At 38.7% G+C, this 21,840-nt stretch overlaps 1 protein-coding gene and 1 long non-coding RNA gene across 9 annotated transcripts in view; one reads left to right on the forward strand and one right to left on the reverse strand.

Annotated features, from left to right (window-relative positions):
• The window catches only part of Syt1 (synaptotagmin 1), a 544,812-nt gene that overhangs the window by 204,192 nt on the left and 318,780 nt on the right, over positions 1 to 21,840 (reverse strand). Inside the window, exon 1 of one of the 8 annotated variants that reach the window (XM_063263064.1) lies at positions 280 to 623. The exons of the other annotated variants lie outside the window; for them this stretch is intronic. The gene's annotated coding sequence lies outside the window, so the exon portion shown is untranslated. Of the gene's footprint in view, positions 1 to 279; positions 624 to 21,840 lie in introns of those variants that run through there. 8 annotated transcript variants of the gene reach the window in all.
• LOC134479870 (uncharacterized) lies at positions 4,794 to 21,754 on the forward strand. Its single transcript, XR_010053695.1, has 2 exons — positions 4,794 to 4,830; positions 4,972 to 21,754. It is a non-coding gene; the product is annotated as an uncharacterized LOC134479870 (long non-coding RNA).

Genomic DNA, 21,840 nt, shown 5'->3' on the forward strand with positions numbered 1-21,840 from the left:
CCAGCCCACATTGGAGACCATTTATGCTTTTTAACGGGTCTCCCAAGATTTCAGCTAGACAGACAAGGTTACAGTCAAAAAGAGATGTTTCAAACATATATTAGGGAGACTTCAAGTGTGTTGTACAGTGTCATAAAAATGACAATGTTCAAACTTTTCCTACCTTCATCCATCCATTTTTTTCTTTCTTTCCTTATATTTCATGGCAAAGCTGAACAAGAACACCCCAGAGGGGAACAAAAACAACACAGACTGGGTGATTTCTAAATCTGTGTTTACCTCATTGTTGGTGATGGCTGTGATTTTCTTTTCTTTCTTTCTTGTTGTTGTTCACTATTTCTTTTGGAGTTGACATCTTCCACTGATCAATTTTATATGCTCCAAAGCACAATGTGAATTGAAGCTACTTCTGCACTTTTATATGGGAAGAGAAAATTAGGTGCATTGACGGTTTCTGAAGAAGACGGGTTAGTCGGTTCAAGCCAATTGGCTCTCAGAACGCCATCTATAGAAACTGCAGATAAATGGTTTGGAATTCCCATTCTCCTTTGCTTTGTTGAAGCTCGGCTCCGAACCCTCACTGTTTCTCAGCTGCAGGCACTTGAGAGAAAAATTTAAGCTCTCAGCACAAAGCCCCCTTTCATCACCCTGTTCAGATTGTCATTGTTTCGCCACACAGCGGAGCAAAGCTTGGAAATCAATCCACTGCTCAAACTATGGTAACTACAATGGCTGGAAAAAAAATGCTTCGTTCGCTCTTCTAGCTTGAGATAGTATATTAATAAACAAAGGTATGCAATACTTACTAAGATGCGAGATTCAGGTACTTTAAAAAGCATTTTGAGGATATAAGTGGATCTGGTATTTGCAAGCAAACTTCATTAATCAGGAGTTATCATTCATGTGCTAAGAAGACTTTACGTGAGAAGACTTAAAGCACAGCTACTAAATGATAGAGGTTTGCGCCAGACTGGGCTAGTTTCCTAGGCCCTGAAATTTTCTTACTAGTAAGTAAATAAAGGTTGACTGACTGAATAAATTATATACGTATGTGTCCAATATGATAACAGTGTGCTTTGAATAAGTCTCAACTGCTTTAAATAAAATGTAATAAATGTCTTTCAGGCCCGTTAAGAAAAGTTCCTATTCAGAGTTATTGCCTAGAGAAATTATTGTGGGAGACTGTACTGAGAAGACGCATCACATAGAAGATTATTGAGAATGCCACAAAGAAAAGTGCCACGCGCTTGGCACTGGTTAATCTGTATACTAAATACCTCAGCTACGAATTGTGAAAGGTAGCAATTTTGCTTCCTTCTTCCCAAATTCTAGCTTCTGTTATGTGTCCGTGGATTTTTTTTTTGTGGGCATAAAACATAAACAGTATCTACAATCTACAAAATAACCCATTCCTTCCCTACAATTTACAACAATCACTTGTTTGGTTGTTTCTGGATAACAGTGGTTCAGGGAGATAACTCAATCACACCTCATGGGCAAATCTTCTTTCTTAGTCATGATAACCTGGTTCATTTTACCAATGGCTACTTTGAGACTGTGTGACCCAATTTGACCATGTTGTGATATAAAAGGAAGTTTCCTGTTTTTTTTTCTTTTTTTTCTGGGAACTTCCCCCGCCCCCTAACTTTAATAGTGAAGGTATTCACAGAAATCAACATCATCTCTACTATTTGGCATTGTAGGTACTCTGGGACCCGGGACTGTTGGAATTGTGAGAGAAACCGGTGATGAGAAGCTGATACTTTATGAATGGCAGAGTCCGAGGTTGGTAGTAACCACAACCTTAACGGTGATGGTGAGTTGTCTCAGTAACTACTTCTCACCATGGGACTGACAGAAAAGGAGGCCACCATGTCCCTTGGGGCTCAGCCCATTTTATGTGCCACTATCTGTTTCTTGAAGGCAGGAGGCAGTGTGTACACTCACTCTACAATCTGATCCTCATAGTAACGATACAAACATCTGCTTTTGTTTTTGTTTTTCTTTCTTTTCCCCCCAACATACTATTTTTATTGATCATTGGGAGTTTCACACAATGCACCGCAATCACATTCACTTCTTTGTCTTCCCAGGTTCACCTGCCTGCCTCCCTTGTGACCTCCCTAAAGTAAAGAAGGAAAAAAAAAGTACTGAGTTCAAGTTTGTGTTGCTCATAGAAGCCACTCCCTCCTTTATTTGGAGACAGAGTTTCTCCGTGTAGTCCTGTCCTGGATCTTGCTCTGTAAACCAGGCTGGCCCCCAAATCACAGAGATCTGTCTGCCTCTGCTTCCCAAGTGCTGAGATTAAAGGCGTGCACTACCACGGACTGGCTAACCGTCTGCCCTTCTATAAGCTTGTTTTCTACTATGTTTTGGTAATTTGATTTCTCCTGACACTCTTCACTTGTGTGTGCATCAGAAGCCTAGCTTCAGATGCTTAACTGATATAAGTCGCACTTCTTCTTTACAACCCGTTTGATACATTTAGTCTGTAAATTACGGTAAAGCTTAATGCCCTATAACTCAGGTGCTAGAAAGATAAGAAATGAGTTGATACGAAATATAAGAAAACCGGTTTGAGACAAATTTCCTTTCATTTAAGTGCCATAAAGGAGTTAGAGAAAGATCGACTTTGGCACATCATATTTAACTTCAATGGTTTACCTTTTAACAGGCTCATCAGGGCAATGTGTTTCAATGTAAAACAGGGCAGTGTACAGCTCCATTTTATCTACCAGGAACAATTTAGAATTGAGCCAGGGAGTTAAATTAGGAAAAACATTCTGGCAGCAGATACCAGTGACTACTAGGGATATAACCCTCAGATAAGTCTTAGGTGGCTCTGTCTCTTCTCTTCTCTCTCTTTCATTTGCTTTTGTTTCTGGATAAGAAGCAACTTGTATTCTAGCTCTGCAATGAGTCGGGCTTTCATGAAGTTTGAAACTCACCCATAAAGATTCCCATGCCTTCTTCCTCTTGAAAACCTGAGATCACATCACTTTAAGAAAGTGGTTTTAAAATAATGGTCCGGTCAAGATATGTTGTAGACATACTTGAAATTGTCAAAGAGCAAGTAAAAGATATATTTAAAATGAGCAAATTTTGGATCAATAGCCCATGCTCATGGATCAGCAGGATTAACATGGTAAAAATGGCTACTCTACTAAAAGCAATATACATATTCACTGTATAGACAAATGAACATTTTATTATGATAAAAATATGCTGATAGCATGAATAAAATATGAGTGTTGATTTTAATCAGCTACAAATCACCCTGTATTATAGGAGGTGAAATATGAATGAATTAAGAGGGAGGACTCGATAAAATCCTACTTGTTTATCTGTGGTATGGCTCCTAGGAACCACTTGGGAGCTTTTGCAATCAAAGACGAAAATCAAGGACGGTTTACAAAAATGACTAAAAACTTTGTCAAAGTCTTGTGCTCTGAGAGAGAGAAGAAAATGTTAGTAAAGTGCTACTTATACGACTGAACTGAAATTACAAAATCAAACTAAAATTTATAAAAAGGTAACTTTAGGTGTGGTACCATGATTCCGTAGGTAAATGCTCCTATAACCAAGACCCAGGACTGATGACCCAAGCTCAATCCCTTGGACCCACATGATCCAAAGAGAAAAATCAACTCGCAAAGTTGTTCTTTGACATCCACGTGTCCATAAAGGCGCCCCTCCCTCTCCCTCTCCCTCTCCCTCTCCTTCTCTCTCCCTCCTCATCTCTCCTCTCTCTCTCTAATTAAATGAATAAACATTAAAAAATAACCCCCCAAAAAACAAAAGGTAACTTTATATCCTATTTTTCTTCTTCTAAACATATACATCTCTATTAAAAAGTTTAAAGCTATTAAAGGGAAAAGTATACATCCCTAAAGGGAAAAAAAAGTCCAAAAGGAAATGTCAAAATTAAGGTTTCAAAGATACTGTGTAATTAATTGAGGAGAGAGGTGGATCTTCTCGAGGGATGTGGTGAGGTTAAGAACCCCTTCCTTATGCTTCACTCCTTCTTTAAAAGGGGAACAAGAATACCCTTGGCAGGGAATAGAGAGGCAAAGATTAAAACAGACACAGAAGGAACACCCATTCAGAACCTGCCCCACATGTGGCCCATACATATACAGCCATCCAATTAGACAAGATGGATGAAGCAAAGAAGTGCAAGCCGACAGGAGCCGGATGTAGATCTCTCCCGAGAGACACAGCCAGAATACAGCAAACACAGAGGCGTATGCCAGCAGCAAACCACTGAATTGAGAATAGGACCCCCGTTGAAGGAATCAGAGAAAGAACTGGAAGAGCTTGAAGGGGCTCGAGACCCCATATGTACAACAATGCCAAGCGACCAGAGCTTCCAGGGACTAAGCCACTACCTAAAGACTATACATGGACTGACCCTGGACTCTGACCTCATAGGTAGCAATGAATATCCTAGTAAGAGCACCAGTGGAAGGGGAAGCCCTGGGTCCTGCTAAGACTGAACCCCCAGTGAACTAGATTGTTGGGGGGAGGGCGGCAAGTGGGGGAGGATGGGGAGGGGAACACCCATAAAGAAGGGGAGGGGGGAGGGGGATGTTTGCCCGGAAACCGGGAAAGGGAATAACACTTGAAATGTATATAAGAAATACTCAAGTTAATAAAAAAACAAAAAAACAAAAAAACAAAAAAACAAAAAACCAAAAAAACCAAAAAAATCAAACCAAACCAAACAAACAAAAAAAAAAAAGAACCCCTTCCTTACCAAGCACACGGGGCATTAGTATGACCAGTTGTAGTGACAGCTCCATGACGACGCCATCTTCCCTTGACTTAGAGGTAGGTTCTCTATCTCCTCTGTTCTGAACTGGTCCTTTTGTGTTTACTGAAAAGAGGGTGATTGCACCGCAGGCACACCGGTCAGTAGTGATTGCGTTGATGTAATGTGAGCAGTGAAAGTCCCTTGCTTGGTTCCTTTAGGAGACTCGTGCATGTCTACCGCAGAAGGTCTGGCCTGCAAGTTCTCTTCTGACTACATGAAGGTTAACATAATACTATTTGCCACATGCATTTCTACATCAGAGAAGAATGCTCCGTCATGAAGATGCCATGTCTGTCCAATTCCACAACAGAATCAGTTGTCATTCTGCTGTCCACACCAGCTCTTTGTGAATTAGTGGGTTGTAGTGAACGATGACTTTTAAAGCAGGTTTCTAAGCTTAGCACTGTGAAGCTTAGGCTCTGGAACAGGTTAATGGCTTCTGCCCATGTGTCTGCCACAGTATCCTTGGATTCTGAACCCACACCAATTGCAATAAAGATACTGAAATACTTGGGTCAGTTTCTTAGTGGACTTTGCTTATTTTTTTCCTCCAAGAAATGGGATTTATATATACTTATAACATTTTAAATAAAACAATAGCCACTACCAAAACAAAATTTTTAAGATTCCGTACAAAAGGGGACAGAAATATTTATGCTCATTGGCATTGGTAAGGCCTCTCAGGACATTGAGAGATAGCCAAGTACTTACCAAGTCCAATTCCTATATTATATGCACATGGGGACAGCCTAGACTTGCACTGCAGCTACAAGAAGATGAATCAGAAGAACCATGATGGTGGTGGGCAGTGGGTTTAGAACTCTCTATGGCTATAGAAATGAAGAGAAGGAACAAGTCCAGAAAACTGGAAAGAGTCAGGGGCAGGTTTAAGGATGATAGCATGCTACACCCAGCTTACCTGTGAGACAACACTTTGATACGGTTCCTTTCTACTTTCTGTTCTGGTCGTTGGCTCACAGGCTAGATACCATTTTGCTTTAAAAAGATACCCTTTAATGGAGGCTGGTATGTTGTAAGGATAACTCCCATTACTTGGTTCTTGAGGACAGTCCAAATTAGAACACATGACGGTCCCATGTCTTCCATGTCATATACATGCAACCCCTTTCTCTTACTGTAAGTCTGCATGGCTGAGGCTCAATTAATGCAAATGTGAACACCCTTCCTCCTAGACAAGCAGACAGGTGGCAAGGATGCGCCCCAGGAATGCATTGCCTTTGTGTGCTAGGTGAGGAGGACACTGTTGAGTGAATTTACTTTCTGGCAGGGGCTATATCTAATTCTCTCCATATTTTTCTGAGATAAGAGTACTTTGATATGCTTCTCTTTGGGTCCTACTCGCCTCTCAGCCATTCAGAGGTTCTCGTTCTGACCCTCTGTTGACACTGGAGCTGTTTATTGGTAACGTGGTACTTTCCTTGCTAATATATTACCCCACCACACTGGCTCTCCAGTCACACCTCCTTGGACAGCTTGGATCAAGGCCATGAAGAAACAATGAGCCTTCCCTCTGGAGTAGGTTTTTTTTGTGCAAGGAGCTTGTTCTGCTGTTTCCCCAAATCTGCCATCAAATGATTATGAAATGTCTTCTGTTTTACTAAGGTATTTTCTTGTAGCCCTGAGTTCGTGGCCTTTGCCCTTTCTCATATTTTTTCCTAGCATTGTGCAGCTGAAGGAAGCATAAATGAGCACTTCTAGTTAACATGCCACAAGGAACAGAAGTTACATTTATCCTTAGGAGAATATGTCATTGTATTTTCTTCAGTATATAAAACGTTCCACGGGGGATGGAGGGAGGAAGGATGGGACTTTTATGTATTATCGGTGCATCTGGAGAATTACAGTATGTAATGATTTTTTGTACTTAAGAAACCATTGTGTCTGGCAGCGGCCTGAGTTTTACCACACTTAGCACGTCTCAGTCTATATTAGGAAAAGCCTGGAGTTTGAAGCTGCTGATGTAGTCCACTTCTCTGTCTTGCTTGCCTTACTCTTTTGTAAAGGGCTAAATGATACAAACATAGGTAAATTTTTCCCTCTGATGTTACGCGAGGTTTCAATATATTTCTATGTTTTACAGTTTAAATCAGATCATTCTCAATTTTGAAGAGAACTGGTATTTTAAGGAGGTGAGAAGACATTTTAATAAGGAGAATGGAGGTGTGCTTTAAAACTGCAGTGGATATAAAAAGTCTACAAGATACTGGGCATGCATCATTACTGAATCTTTTATGTCACAAGATGCTGATGGTGGAGAGGCAGGGAGAGCAGAGAGGCTGGCAGAGAGGAAATGGATACCGAGCGCCAGCCCGCCTTGTTGAAAGAAAGAACACAGAGTTGCAAAATCATGCTGTTATTCATTACAAGGAAAGAGTCCGGGGCAGCGTTTTGCTGAAGGTGTTAGAGAGGAAACTGTGTCAATCAGCTGATGGAGGTGGCAGTGTGAACTCCATCACCACCGGCTGCACACGCACTTGTGAATGATAACAGCTCGCCTGAGAAGCAACGGTGGCGTGTGGCATTGAAGTGCGTTGCAAGAACTTAGAATTCACAGGATCTCTGATGCTCTTGAGACTTTAGCCATGCTAGTTAAAGATTAGAACCACTTCCCCAGTGCAGGGAGTCTAGAAATCAATAGTACCAAAGTATAAACAGAGAGCAGAAAGTTTATAGTTTTCAAAAGTTTATACACTTTTCTCCTATGCTGGGGGGGGGGGGTCTGTCTCCAGGATGTCTTGACATTTTCCTGAATTACATATGTAATTTAAAACTGAGACTTTGTTACGAATATAGTAGCAGTGAACACGGATGAGAAAGTATCCCTAAAATAGGTGGTAGAGTTCTGTGGGAATATGCCCAAAGGTAGAGCTGGATCATATGATAGATCAAGTTCAACATTTTCTTGAGGAACCGCAGCCTCCATAGGGGCTGACCAATTCACACTGCCCCCAACAGAGAATAAGTGCATGACAAATTATATTTATTGGTTTCCACATGTTGAACTACCTTGCATATCTTGAACCTAAACTATGGGGGGTGGAAAACCAACTCGTATACTAATAACCAGCACAAAGAAAATGACCGAAGCCTCTAAATTTAAGTATTTTTATAAATACTAAACAGAAGAGAGAAAACTCTGTCAATCCCCACACAAACATTCTGTCATCTCAGACATCTTGCTTCCCTAAAGCTTTCTTTGCTCCACATTTCTAATCCCCAGATACTTACGGCCATAGTTGTTTATGCTACTGCCTAAAAGAACAACAACAAAAACTCGTAAAATTAATGTTCAACTCGATTTAGCCATGAAATTCTAATACCATCAGATAGAACTCATGCTGCTCCAAAAATAATTTTTGTGTAATTCTACAAATAAAGAAACCATTTATATTAATAAAATGCTTGTTTTCAGTATATTGCATAAAATCAATTTACATTCGAACACTTGGCCATTGTAGAGTCAAAATCTTTTAGATAGCTTAGAAACAAAAGTCCTGTAGAGATTAACTGTGAGACATTTTGCTCTGTGAAGAACAATAAGACAGAAATCAGAATATTAACAAAAGAGCAAAGCTATGTTGACAAGTTCACTTTGATACTGCGGGTCACTTCTGCATTAACAATTCTCTATCGTTGCTGCAACTGACTTTTGGCCCCCATGGTACTGATTTACTTATCCATTCACTAAATGGATTAGTAAAATTAATTAAAATGAAAGTAGATAGAAGCATTAAAGTAGCAACGATAAGGAGATGAGAATATCAATTTGCTTTTCTTCCCAGTTAATTCCTAGACTGTAATTACAAAATGGGATTGGGTGACAATTTTTGACATGATTTTATTGTTAGGAACATGTGCATGTGATGAATGAGATAAATTCTCCCCTATCCCGAAGTTAAAATTTAGAAGTAATTTTCAATGTTTTAATTGTTTTTTTCCCTTTTTCCTTAGAAAACATCCCAAAACCTATTATCTCTGAGGGATGGTATTTCAGTAACTCTCAGTAATTCTTCTCAGAATGTATTTGGGTTTTAGAGATAAGCATCCCCTACCACACACATATACACCAATAAACTATTTATCCCTTTATTGGACTCTGAGAAACCTAACAAACAACTGGGACTGATTGCATTCTGGGAGAGGCGGCTTTGATAAGTCTGAAGCTAGTTTCTGGGCACAAACTTTTCTGGAATGATGATTTTAAATGTCCTTTCTATATTATTGCTTTAAGAGGAACAATTTGTCATCAAGTTAAAAAAACATTCCCCATCTCTTAAATGAAACGCTATTGACCATCACTACTCCTTCCTTTGTGCTCCTGTCTCAGTCTCTGGACTAGGGATCTTAGGTCTTTGGCCAGGACCAGACTTTCACAGGATTCCACATGACACGTGACTTCAGACTCAGCACTTGGACATCATGATCCATGTCTGTCCTGATTTCTCCTGTGCCCTAAGTTTTACATTCTAATGGCTACAACAAACACTGCACCTACAGCCTCATGTTAGCTGAGGATCCCCTCAAATTGAACTACTACTACAAGGTGACTCACACTTTCTTAGTACAGGTTCCCCAATCTCATTGATCTTAGAATACTTTCAGGCCTGGCACTTACTGTATACACGAATGCTCGTTCTTAAATGTGGAGCCCAAAGAAGGCATGGGATTGCATTGCCTCATTACCCTGGCTTTCACCCTCACATCCACAAAAGGGAGCCACAGAATTGTATCCTTAGAATAATTAATCACACTGAGCTTTCTAGTAACTCTTTAGCCTCGTCACGTGAGAGATAAAAATCTGTAGCCTTCTGAAACCGTGAACACAACTTGAGTAGCTCTGACAGCCTACTTATTAATTGCTGCCAGACTCTAATTGTCATTCCATTAACAGTGCCCATCTGTGGAAGAGTGGATCAAATGGCCTCTGCCTTTGCTCTAATATAAATTTATTTCTTTAGGTTTCATCGCTGATCTCCAACATTCTGATTATTTTCAGGCAATTTCATCTACAATCCCAAATACACTGTAAAAACTGGAACTAATTGTTCCCCTAATTGATTGACTGTCTTACCTCCTGTTGTGTGTATAGCGGGTATCATCTGGCAGTATGTAACAACAGGAGGGAGGCTATCAATCAATCATAGAACAATTAGTTCTCATCTAAGGTTTTGCCCTCTTTGCCTCCTCGAAGCTTAAATGTAAACATTTCTCCTTAGCAGTGGTTGCTAATGGAAAGACACATAGGCTAGCATGTTTGTTTTCTCTCCCACATGTAATTTATATTAAATTCTATATTAGTGTTCATTAAATGAGAGTGATATACTCAAGCATTAGAGGCCCAGAAAGCCTTGCTGTCTTAGCAGTTAGCTGTTATTTTCTCAGGTAAGCCTCAGTGTGACCTGAGAGGGGATGCTTCCTTACAATTCTATTTTCTTCATCTAACAAGTCACAGATTGAAGATGTACTAAGAATGAGCTGACTGAGAGATCAAGTGAACAGAATTCATAGTCTTCAAACACACACCACGGCAAGCGGTTTTTACGTTACTTACACTGTCGGAGGCAATGTTCTAGAGCTACGTCGATAAAGGAAGACCCTAAGTTTTAACTTTTTTTTAAAAAAAATTGTTTTGTCAAACAAAAAAAGAGGAAATTATTTTGCATTGAGTATTTCGTATATTATTCGCCATTGCTATGACAAAACACCAGACAAAAGTAACTTAAGGAAAGGAAGGTTTACTTGGGGTTGTGAATTGAGAGGAAAGTCACAATTGGGAAGGCGTGGCTTTGGGAACATGTGGGAGGGGCAGAGGGAAGATTGAGGAGGAAGAGTGAGAGAGAGGAGGAAGGGAAAAGAGGTGGGGAGAAGGGAGGAGGAAGGTAGAGGAGGAGGAGAGGGGAGAAGGAGGCAGAGGAGGGAGGGGAATGGTGCTGACACTCAATAAGCATTTTCACTTTTCCTTTAAATTCTGAGACCAACCTCAGACCCTGGAATGGTGGCATCAACTGTTGGGAGCTATGCCCTTAAAACCCTCCATCATTGATGTTAATATTAGAGTTAAGATAAAATGGAAAAATGCCTAATGATATGACAAACTTGTGATCTTTCTGAGAAACCAATATCCTGTTGACATCAGCCAATTTCCTGACCACAAGAGCACTGTGTCCTTGGCTTGAGTAAATGTTTCCCGCTTCGCCCCTCCCTCTGCTACCCCTGCTATGGTATAAATTCAGCCTTGGGAAAAAATAAAATTTGTAACCTCAATCAGACTCTTGTCTTGTTGTCCTTCTTCGAGTCTCTTGTCCCCCATTCTTTCCTAGGTGGTCCCCAACCTCCGCTGACTGCCCTGCGTGGAGGAGCAATCAACATTTTGTGTTGGTGGGCTTTCCCTTTTCAGCTAAATATTTGCGGGACAACCTGGTAGATATGCCCAGAGGTGTCTCCCGAGTGACTGACAAGATTAAGATTCACCCTCAAAAGACAGTAACTTGGTTTTTGTATTTCCATCTTTGGTTTCTCACAAGTTAGCCTGTAAATGCAGGTGGATTATGGGACAGCAAGGGGAAAAGGCCTTTTAATACACTAGACTCACCTCATCAAGGTTGGCTCTATCTAGCTTCAGTATATGTGTATGTGTATGTGTGCATATGTGTGCAAATGTGTATGTGTATATTTTTCAAAGCACAAGGATTACTAGCTCTCTTCTTATTTTCTTATGTACAAAACAGTCTTTATGTTCCTGAAATTCTGCAATGTTTTACTCCAACAGGCTAGTTTATTTGTAGTTCTCTCTCTCTCTCTCCTCTCTCTCTCTCTCTCTTCTCTCCTAGGTTATGTGTGTATTCTCTCTCTCTCTCTCTCTCTCTCTCTCTCTCTCTTCTCTCCTAGGTTATGTGTATATTCTCTCTCTCTCTCTCTCCTAGGTTATGTGTATTCTCTCTCTCTTTCTCTCTCTCTCTCTTCTCTCCTAGGTTATGTGTATACTCTCTCTCTCTCTCTCTCTCTCTCTCTCTTCTCTCCTAGGTTATATGTATATTCTCTCTCTCTCTCTCTCTTCTCTCCTAGGTAATGTGTATACTCTCTCTCTCTTTCTCTCTCTCTCTCTTCTCTCCTAGGTTATGTGTATATTCTCTCTCTCTCTTCCTCTCTCTCTCTCTTCTCTCCTAGGTTATGTGTATATTCTCTCTCTCTCTCTCTCTCTCTCTCTCTCTCTCCTAGGTTATGTGTATACTCTCTCTCTCTCCTCTCTCTCTCTCTCTCTTCTCTCCTAGGTTATGTGTATACTCTCTCTCTCTCCTAGGTTATGTGTATACTCTCTCTCTCTCTCTCTCTCTCTCTCTCTCTCTCTCTCTCTCCCCCTAGGTTATGTGTATACTCTCTCTCTCTCTTTCTCTCTCTCTCTTCTCTCCTAGGTTATGTGTATATTCTCTCTCTCTCTCTTCCTCTCTCTCTCTCTTCTCTCCTAGGTTATGTGTATATTCTCTCTCTCTCTCTCTCCTAGGTTATGTGTATACTCTCTCTCTCCTCTCTCTCTCTCTCTCTCTCTCTCTCTCTCTCTCTCTCTTCTCTCCTAGGTTATGTGTATACTCTCTCTCTCTCCTAGGTTATGTGTATACTCTCTCTCTCTCTCTCTCTCTCTCTCTCTCTCTCCTAGGTTATGTGTATACTCTCTCTCTCTCTCTTTTCTCTCCTAGGTTATGTGTGTATTCTCTCTCTCTCTCTCTCTTCTCTCCTAGGTTATGTGTGTATACTCTCTCTCTCTCTCTCTCTCTCTCTCTCTCTCCTAGGTTATGTGTATTCTCTCTCTCACTAATTCTATCTTTCACTTTTATGTTTAATACTCAGCAAAAACCTGCTTCTTTTCATGTGTCATTAGACCCAACATAATATAACTACATAAAGAACTTAAATATAGACGTTTAAAAAATTGATTAAATGAAAAAATGAGTTAAATCTTGGGCTTCTGAAAGGTGATCAACAATTATAAGGAAGCTTTTGAGTGAAGAATGGAATGATGGATATGGAAAACTGTCTTTCAAAGGTCTTGACATTGCTGCTAATGCAGGTAGGTAAGCTGCCACTAAGCTCATGAAAGCATCTGTATCTACTATAATGAGAATATAATATAAGACCTTATAAGTACAGAACAGACTCCATTGTGTAGCCTGACATGCCCTCCCTCACCATTACAAGCGGTAGCAGTTAAGTATGCAAAATAGGCTTAGTTAACAAGAGGGATTTTCTCATTTACTTGTATTTTAATCAGGGCTCACAGGTTAACAGAATTTATGTATTAAAGTCTATCCAAGTAGCTTACTGAAATGCCAATTCTATATCTATCTGACTGGCATTAAATCCACAAAGGCAAGAGTCTATTGACAACTTGACCTCAGCATTTAAAGTGTTCACACCAACCGAGAATTGGTTTGGGCAGCTTTAGGCATCAAACCCACTCAATAGGGTAGACGTGTTATGTCCACTACTACATGAATATAGGTTAACAGCTGGAATTAGACAAACGATATGCAGGCATATAAATGCCTTTTGTAAGTGACACACCCTTCGCTTTCAATAATTGACTTTTTAAAAGTAGGCATTAGTGTGTGTCGGTAAACCCATGTGTATACTCGCATGGGATCTCAAAGTGGAGTCCCAGGGCCATCTGTGTGCACAGCACTGGTAATTTGCCAGAAATAAACTTACTCAAGCCTCCCCCTCGATGTCATGGGAGCAGAGGTGTGACTGGCCTTCAGAAAAACCTGCAAGTGGATCCAGAGTGATTACGGGGCAAGTTGAAGGGAGAAACTGGGGCGCAGATAGGATCATATTTCATTTTTCATGTGTATGAAATTATAAAAGAATTAAAAAACACACAAGAATAAAAAAGAAGGCCTTCAGGTTATTCCTGATTGCCTCTTCAATAGTTGTCTAATTCCACAGAGGGGACACTATGTATCACAAAAGGTAAACAGGAACAATTGCAGTTTTCATTTCATCTAACCAAAAGCTGTTATTTTGTGTTTATTTCAAATTAAGAGTTTTTTGAATTAAATATTTCTTATGTTATTACTGAGAAACAGAAAAAAGAACCCTAAATTTAAAGGGAATCTCGTCCACACGGTATAGACTATGTCAGGGCTGGGGAGATGGCTCAGTGGTTAAGAGTGCTTGCTGCTTTTGTAGAGTACCAGAGTTCAGTTCCCAGAATCCATGTCATGGCCTGAAACTCCAGCTCCAAGGGATCCACCACCTTTTTCTGGCCTCCATGGGCACCTGTGTAAAAGTGCTTACCCTTGCACAAATACACATACAGGAAATAAATAAAATATTTAAAAGTATAAAGGGTACACTATCATTATTTATTGTGCATCTTCATTCTGTATAGAATACAACCTCTCTAAGTAAATCTTGAAACCTGTCTGGTTCTTAGTGAGGACTGCAAGTCATGATGAGCAGGACACTGAAATGAATTCTTTCTGTGAAATAACCTTGTATTTCTCTCCCATTAAATAATTTAACATCCCGAGCAAAGCCCACATCTCTCCAGACCTGCCTTGCAAAAACTTCGTTCCAGCTGTGCCCATCGCTTTGATGCGTCTGCATCCATGTTAACTGCCTCTTTCTCTGGGCCAACTCAGGAAGAATTCAGTTGTTTTTCTTACTAATCTCTTATCGCCTGCTGACAGGAATTTATCATCTACACGTATTTTGTGAAGAATAGACAGGACTGTATAGCTCATTCCTTGAGAACCAGGCACACAAAGATTAGTTAAACATTGTTACTGTTAATGGGATAATTAATACCACAGACATAGTTTTCTGTCATCAAGACAGTTCATAGTTTGGTGAAGGAGTAGTATATTTTATGTATATATATTATATGGCATAAATGTATATGTACTGTTATGTATGTGTATACTATGTACTATATATGACAATATATACTATATATGTATGTGGTATATATGTATTGTATATACTCTATCTGTATATATGTGTATATACTATATATAGTATATATGTGTACTGTCATATATAGTATACAGGACAATGTATATTTTCATTATTATATTTTGGTAAGGGAATAATATATATTAAATATAATAGTATATAGTAAATACATTATACCATATGTTATATGATATAACATATATAGTATATATGACAAATATATATCTTCATTATTGGATTTTGGTAAGGAAATAGTAAATATGATACATATATATATATTATATGGTATCAATAGCATATAGTATGACAAGAGACCCTATGGCTAATTTAAATTGAACAATAATAACAGCTGAAGAGTAATCAAACACTAGGAGACTTGAGAATAAAGCCAAGTGTTTATATGGATGTATTGAGTGCAAATTTCTAGCCAGTAATGTGTGTTACACAAGTACTTGGACTCTACAACCTTAATCCTTTGTACGTAATTTTGATAGGAGAGAACGTCAGCAGTCATAACTTACGGTTTGGGAACTCTTTGGGTTTATGAATTTTAGAAATACATAAGCTACAAAGTTCATGATGGATGTGGAAAAGAACCACTATAAAGCATAGACCGATTGTAAAATGTTTCCAGAAGGGTGGCCAGGCTGGTTTTTATTTCCAGCGAGTGCTGCATGTGCAGCAGATACTAAAATTGAGATAAGCAGGGCCACAGTGAAAGCCTAAGTGAGAAAATCACCCTGCGGATGCTTTCTATGCCACACACCCAGCTCTATTTTACTTACACGATTTTAGACTCATGTGAGGTCGTTTTCTCAAGAGAAATGAAAGAATAATTCTATCTACTATGCTATGGAAAAGATTAAATGAGGCTCAAAAAGGAAAAAAAAACTTTATATTTACCATATAACAAGCACTTGATAAATAACAGCCATTACATTAATGTTGAGAAATCGTACTGTTTATATTTTTTTAACTATGCTACTGTTAAATGTGTCTGTGATGGTTTCAATTGTGACTCTCAGGGTCAAACAATATCTAAACTCCCATCAAAAGCCAGCTAAATGCTTACTTTAATTTATATCACGTCTGTAGTAAGCAATGCAATAACTTCCACTCCATGGATGATAGATCTGAAGGGTGCACATACTAAGTAGCTTCTATAATTAATACTGTAAACCAAGACAAAGGAGCCATCAAGTTTCAAACTTATAAAATAATTATTTCCCTTTCTTTTAACTTTTTTCATTGAATTTTTAATTGAATTTTCTACATTTCTATGTGGGTATTTTTATATAAATATATATTACATAATGATCAGATTTCCCCAGACTTCATCTCTTTTCTATATAAAATCTAGGAATCTCAAATAAGAGAGAGTCTAGATATTTGTCATTCGAACACTACCTTACTTTGCTTAATATGTCTCCATTTGTCTCCAATTGCATCTCTTTCCTGTGGTGGACATAACTTCTTTATGAATGAACCCCCCTTTCATACACGATATCAATGTTCCTTATTTATTCTTCGTTGCTGGACATCTCGGTTCTAAGGTTCCATGACCTAGCTTTTGTCCACAGTGCTGTGATTAGCACTGATGGTCACACACCTCTGTAATATGTCCATCTGCTTCCTGTTGGACAAATATTCAGGAAATGGCGTAACTCCTATAGAAGATTCTTTTTTTTTTAAATATACTTGAGAAACCTCCATACTGATTTCCAAGTGGTTGGACTGGTTACCTTCCTCCCTTTGTCTCGTGTGAATGCACTTTTCCTTTTTTTCCATTTACCTAATGGCTAGCAAGGTAGAAAACTTTTTCATATGCTTATTGTCCACATGAACTTCATCTTCTGCACCTTGTTCACATCATTAGCCCATTATTTCTCCACTCAATGATTTGATTTCCTGTTTAGTTTGGATTTTTTTTTTAGTTCTTTGTATGTTCTAGATATTAATCCTAGGTCAGAAATCATCACAGAACCCCCTAAAGCTCCTAGTGTTGAAGAAAGAAAATAATCAGAAAGGTACGATTGCTCCCCACATCAGAAAGCTCAAGTGTAGGACCATTCTCTACTTCCTTACCCTCTAGTCCATTGGATGTACTAAAAATTACGTGTCAGACGTCAGTGTGCTATGGGTAAACTCAACCTGAGACAGAATCACCTTTGGACGATTTTTTTTTTTTATGAATTAGTGACTTATCACATCTGTAGCTTTCCTAAGACAAACCATGCAGGTGGCACATCTCTCCCTGCATCTTCAGAGACTTGAAGCACTTTTGGTCATATCCCTTAGACATCTGTTCCACATTTGTTGGATTTATCTGAAGATCTACATCTACCCATTAGAGATTCATTGGGGTTGATTGTTTCTCTTCAGTTTTGTGTCTGTGTGTGTGTGTGTGTGTGTGTGTGTGTGTGTGTGTTTGTGTGAAAAAAAAACTCAACACATTTTTCTTATATAATGATTCCATAAGCAAATACCTCTAAGAACCTTCCCTCAAACTAGGAAGACAGGACAAAGAGTGTCAGCTTGAGAGTCACATTGTGTGTATAATAGTGGACCTCAAAGGCTAGGTGGTACAAAGAAAAATGAAGGCTGTATCTTCTGCTTTTACAAACCCTTGCTAAAGAATAGTCAGAAACACGTGCTTCCCCTCTTCATTGGGATGAAACATGGATGGATAAAGAAAGTTAACAGAAGTGAAAACTATCTTAGTCCTGAGAAAAAGGTTCAAAATCCAAATTACACCCTCTTTTGTGCCTTAAGAAATCAATTTGCCATGACCACTTTCACACAGGATGGAATTACTTTTAAATCTGAGATCTGACTTCTGGAATCCAATCAAAACTCTTGCACTAAGATGTTCCAGATACATTTTTTATAAGTTCCAAATCCATTTTTCATAAGGTCTAAAAATGGGAAAAAATCTGTCATTTGTAGAATGTCTCCATTTTAGAAATATATTCTGGTATGTTGGGTTTTCACTCTATTACCTGCTCTACAGTCTTTCAAAAACTTGTGGATCAGTAAGAAATGGGAACAAACAATTCTTTAAAAGCAGCACATGAAGTATGAAAGTTTATTCATATCAAATAAATCATAATTAAAGGAAGTACATCACACTGTTTGTGTGCATGCTTTGACACGCATCTCCTTTCCAACTGTGGTGATATTAACTAAATGTAGGAATAACAAAATAGAACACCTTTTAAAATAATACAAAGGAGAAGCATCGGACACATGGGAGAGGTACAAAGAGAAGTTGGTGTTTCATAATAGCCAGACAGTTGACTGTGGTAAGTTGTTTTAGAAAACTCAAAATTAGTCTATGGAAGAAAATACTTATAGGATATTCATTCACAAGGATTAATACCATGAACATGGTAAGAACTCAGTAGAAAGTGTCAAGTAAGTCAGCTAAAGTGTACAAATCATCTGAAGAGACATTTCGTAGAACTCCAAGAAACAAATGAATAGAAATTATAGAAAAAAATATACATCAAGATAGATACCTGTCAAGAAAATGTATATCCAAACCACAATGAGATATTGTATCTCAGGGTGGGTGTTATCAAAAAGGCAACAAGTAGGAGATGGGCAGCTGGGTCTTTCAGCTAAGCTTTATAATCAAGAGGACTTGAGTTTGTATTCCTAACAACCATGTAAGAATCTAGGTGAGATGGCACACATCTTCAGCCCCAACGCTGTGGAAGGGAGGAAGAGCTGCAGACCCATGGATCTCACTGGCCATTCAGCATAGACAAGTCTGTAAGTTCTAGGTTCAGTGAGAGACCGTGCCTCAAAACGTAAGGGAGAGAACAAGTAAGAAAGCCACTTGACATATGCACATGTACCATACAGCCACATATCAACAATGCTATGGTCGCTGCAGCCACCGTTCACACACATGTATATAAAGCCAAAATGTAAGTGTTGACAAGCATGTGTGTAACAGGAAAGTCTAGAATACTGCCTGTGGTACAATAAGTTAGTACAGCCATTGAAAAGCAGGAGTGAGGCTCCTGAAGAGACTAGAAATCTCTCTACTGTGTATTTTCAAACCTGCAATTAAATGGGATGAACAACCACACTTAACATACCATATTATCAAGCATTCCAAATTTGCATTCTTATCACTATAGCTTGGTACCTATTACCCATCCTCTTTCCATCCTTTCAACCTTCGTACTTTCTTGAAATCAATATCCTTTTCTCTCCTTCTGTATGACTAAATTATTTTAACTTTATGTGAGAACACACAGTGTTCACTTTTCTTTGTCTTCCACCTAACATCATCTCCCCACAACCTTTCTCAGCCATGTTGATATAAATAATAGGATTTTATTCACTTCATGGCTGAGAAAGATTACATCATGTGTATGTGTTCATTTTCTTTTTTTTTTTTTCTCATTTATCAGTGGACACCCATGTTGGTTCCGTGTCTTGGCTGCTGTTAAGCAAGTTGCAGAAAACATGGCTGTATAGATGTCTTTAAAATACTGACTTCCTTTCCTTTGGATGTATACCAAACAGTTGGATTTCAGGATGAGGGGAGACTGATTCTCCAGTGTTCCCAAAGCTGCAGCTCACGACCTCCCTGTCTTCTCACTGTTATGCTCAATGACTTTTAAAAAAAGCTATTTTGGGTGTAGTTCCTGGGCTCTGTCCAATGTATTTATTTGAATTTATCACAGAAATATTGCCACTTGAATGCACTTACATAGTTATATAAAACCAGCCAGATGGCAGCTCCTTGAGGTTTGAGATACCTTGTGCTGTGAGGGGGTGAGGAAAAAAAAACAATAAAAATCTAAAAGCAATTATAAACAAAATAATGTTTAGAAGAGGGAAATATTTTTTGTATCTAATTAGCAAAACACTCTGAAGGGATTTATACTGAACACAAATGTTAAGTAAAGGTTTGGAGAGATCACGTTAGATGATCTTTTAAAGAAGAAAACTAATAATATTTACATTCATTGTCTCCAGGAATCAGTGTAAACTCAGAACTAATAGGCCTATTGTATCTTTTCATATGATCATTTATGTCTTTTGCATAGGCTGAGAAAATGTGAGGTTGACATTTACTAATTATTCATTTGTAAGGCAAGAGCATCTCAGTCCTTAGTTGTCTACTGCTTAGAATATAATAAGTTGTAGCTCCAAGAGAAATCTGGTTGGAAGTACTTGCAGGTGAAACCAGGAGCTAAGGGTTCCAGTCCAACCTGACCACTTATTGGATATTTAATCCATGAGGAATCATGCAGTCTTTTAGAGACATTCACAGTTACTGTGATAGACAATACAAAATTATTTCCCTTTCTCAAAGGAAAAGTTTTGAAAAAGTTTACTTTCTTTCTAGACTCAGGAAAGATAATGAATTTATACCAATTCCAATCTTTCCAATCTTTCCTAAAGAAAGTCCCAAACAATGAAGGAGTAGAAGTCAGGCTTCTCACACTCTTGATGAACAGTGAGAAAAGAATGCAGAGTCATAGTTCATGTGCAGAAGGCATAATTAAAATGCAAACTGAAGGTATTTCATGTGGGATGTGAAAATAACAAGAGGAATTTTAATGTCTATAATTGACTCACTGAATTTTAAGCTAAAAATTGTACTTAGAAGAGAAGAAAATTCAGGAGATATTACAAAATTTATTGCAAGAAAAACTCGAGGGAATAGTTAGAAAATATGAGTACAAGGAGATTCCTGCCCAGAAAGAAAACTCTATGTTTTCAGGGGAAATTGCAGAGCTTGGCTGAGTTTGGTGAGTAAAGGAAGAAGATATAATTACAACACCACTACCATAGCAAATCATACTCCAAGGACAAAATGCTGTAAGACAGAACACAGCAATGCCTCATGTGCAAAGGATTGCATTTATACTCAGGTTGGCCCAAATATAAAGACTGTAGGAAGCAGGTACATCCCTCATATTTAAAAAACTTTTTTTTAAATGCACATTACTGAAAACCCAGGACCTACCTAAACACGTAGTTCACTTTTATTTAACAAGCTTGATTGCTAAAATAATAAATGATTTGCTGAGAGTCAGCATGCAGTCATGAACTTTTTAAAATTTTCATTCATTGCTATGGATTCAGCTCTGTGTGTATGTACACATGAGTGCAGGTGCCTGTGCAGACCAGTAGAGGGCAGTATATCCCCTAGACCTGAAGGTACAGGGGTTATAAGCTGCCTGACAGAGGTGCTGAGAACCAAACTTGGATTCTCTATCAGAAAATACACACCCTTAACTGCTGAGCCATCCCTCCTAACCCCAAACATGAACTTTTTAAGATCAGGTTTATAAAGTGTTGTTTGACCACTTTAGCTTATGTTATGTTTAAACCGTGGGTACTATGATTTTCTATGATTTATTAAATCACATATCTACATACACATACATAGGTAAACATGCATTAGTATGTACATGTGGAGTCCAGAGTTCAGCTTTGATGCTCTTTCACAGGAGCTGTCCACTTTACTTTTTAGGGAAAGAATTTTTTCTAGAACTTGGGGTTTAGGCCAGGCTTGCTCTGTGAGATCCACACATCCTCCACCTCCTCAGGGCTGGTATTACAAGTGTGCATCCTCCTTCTTGGCTTATGTGGCACTAGAATTTGGACTCGGGTTCACATGTTTCCATGACAAGCACCTTCATAATTGGGATATTTCCTCAGCCTCAGTTGATTAAACATTGTAATGAGATATTGGTTCTCTAGACTTTGAATTTTACCACTAGCAAAGATGTCAGCTGATCAGAGAGCCAGATCATCTCTTCCTCGGTGCAAAGCTATATCTAACGTGGAATGTGGCCATTTGTTATCTGGCTACTCTAGGAAATTTCACTCCAAATGGGAATCAGGAAGGTAGGATGATTATTCTGTCAAATATGACATTAGGATCACTCCCATATACATTAAAACTTGTGGAGATTTGACCATAAATGACAGGATTTCCTAAAATAACAAAACTGATCTACACAATTTGAAATGCCTATTTATAAGTGGAGAGTAAACAAAGAGGTGTTTAATTTCCTTTCGGT

This window comes from Rattus norvegicus, chromosome 7, assembly GCF_036323735.1.
Source record: "Rattus norvegicus strain BN/NHsdMcwi chromosome 7, GRCr8, whole genome shotgun sequence".
Lineage (NCBI taxonomy): Eukaryota > Metazoa > Chordata > Mammalia > Rodentia > Muridae > Rattus > Rattus norvegicus.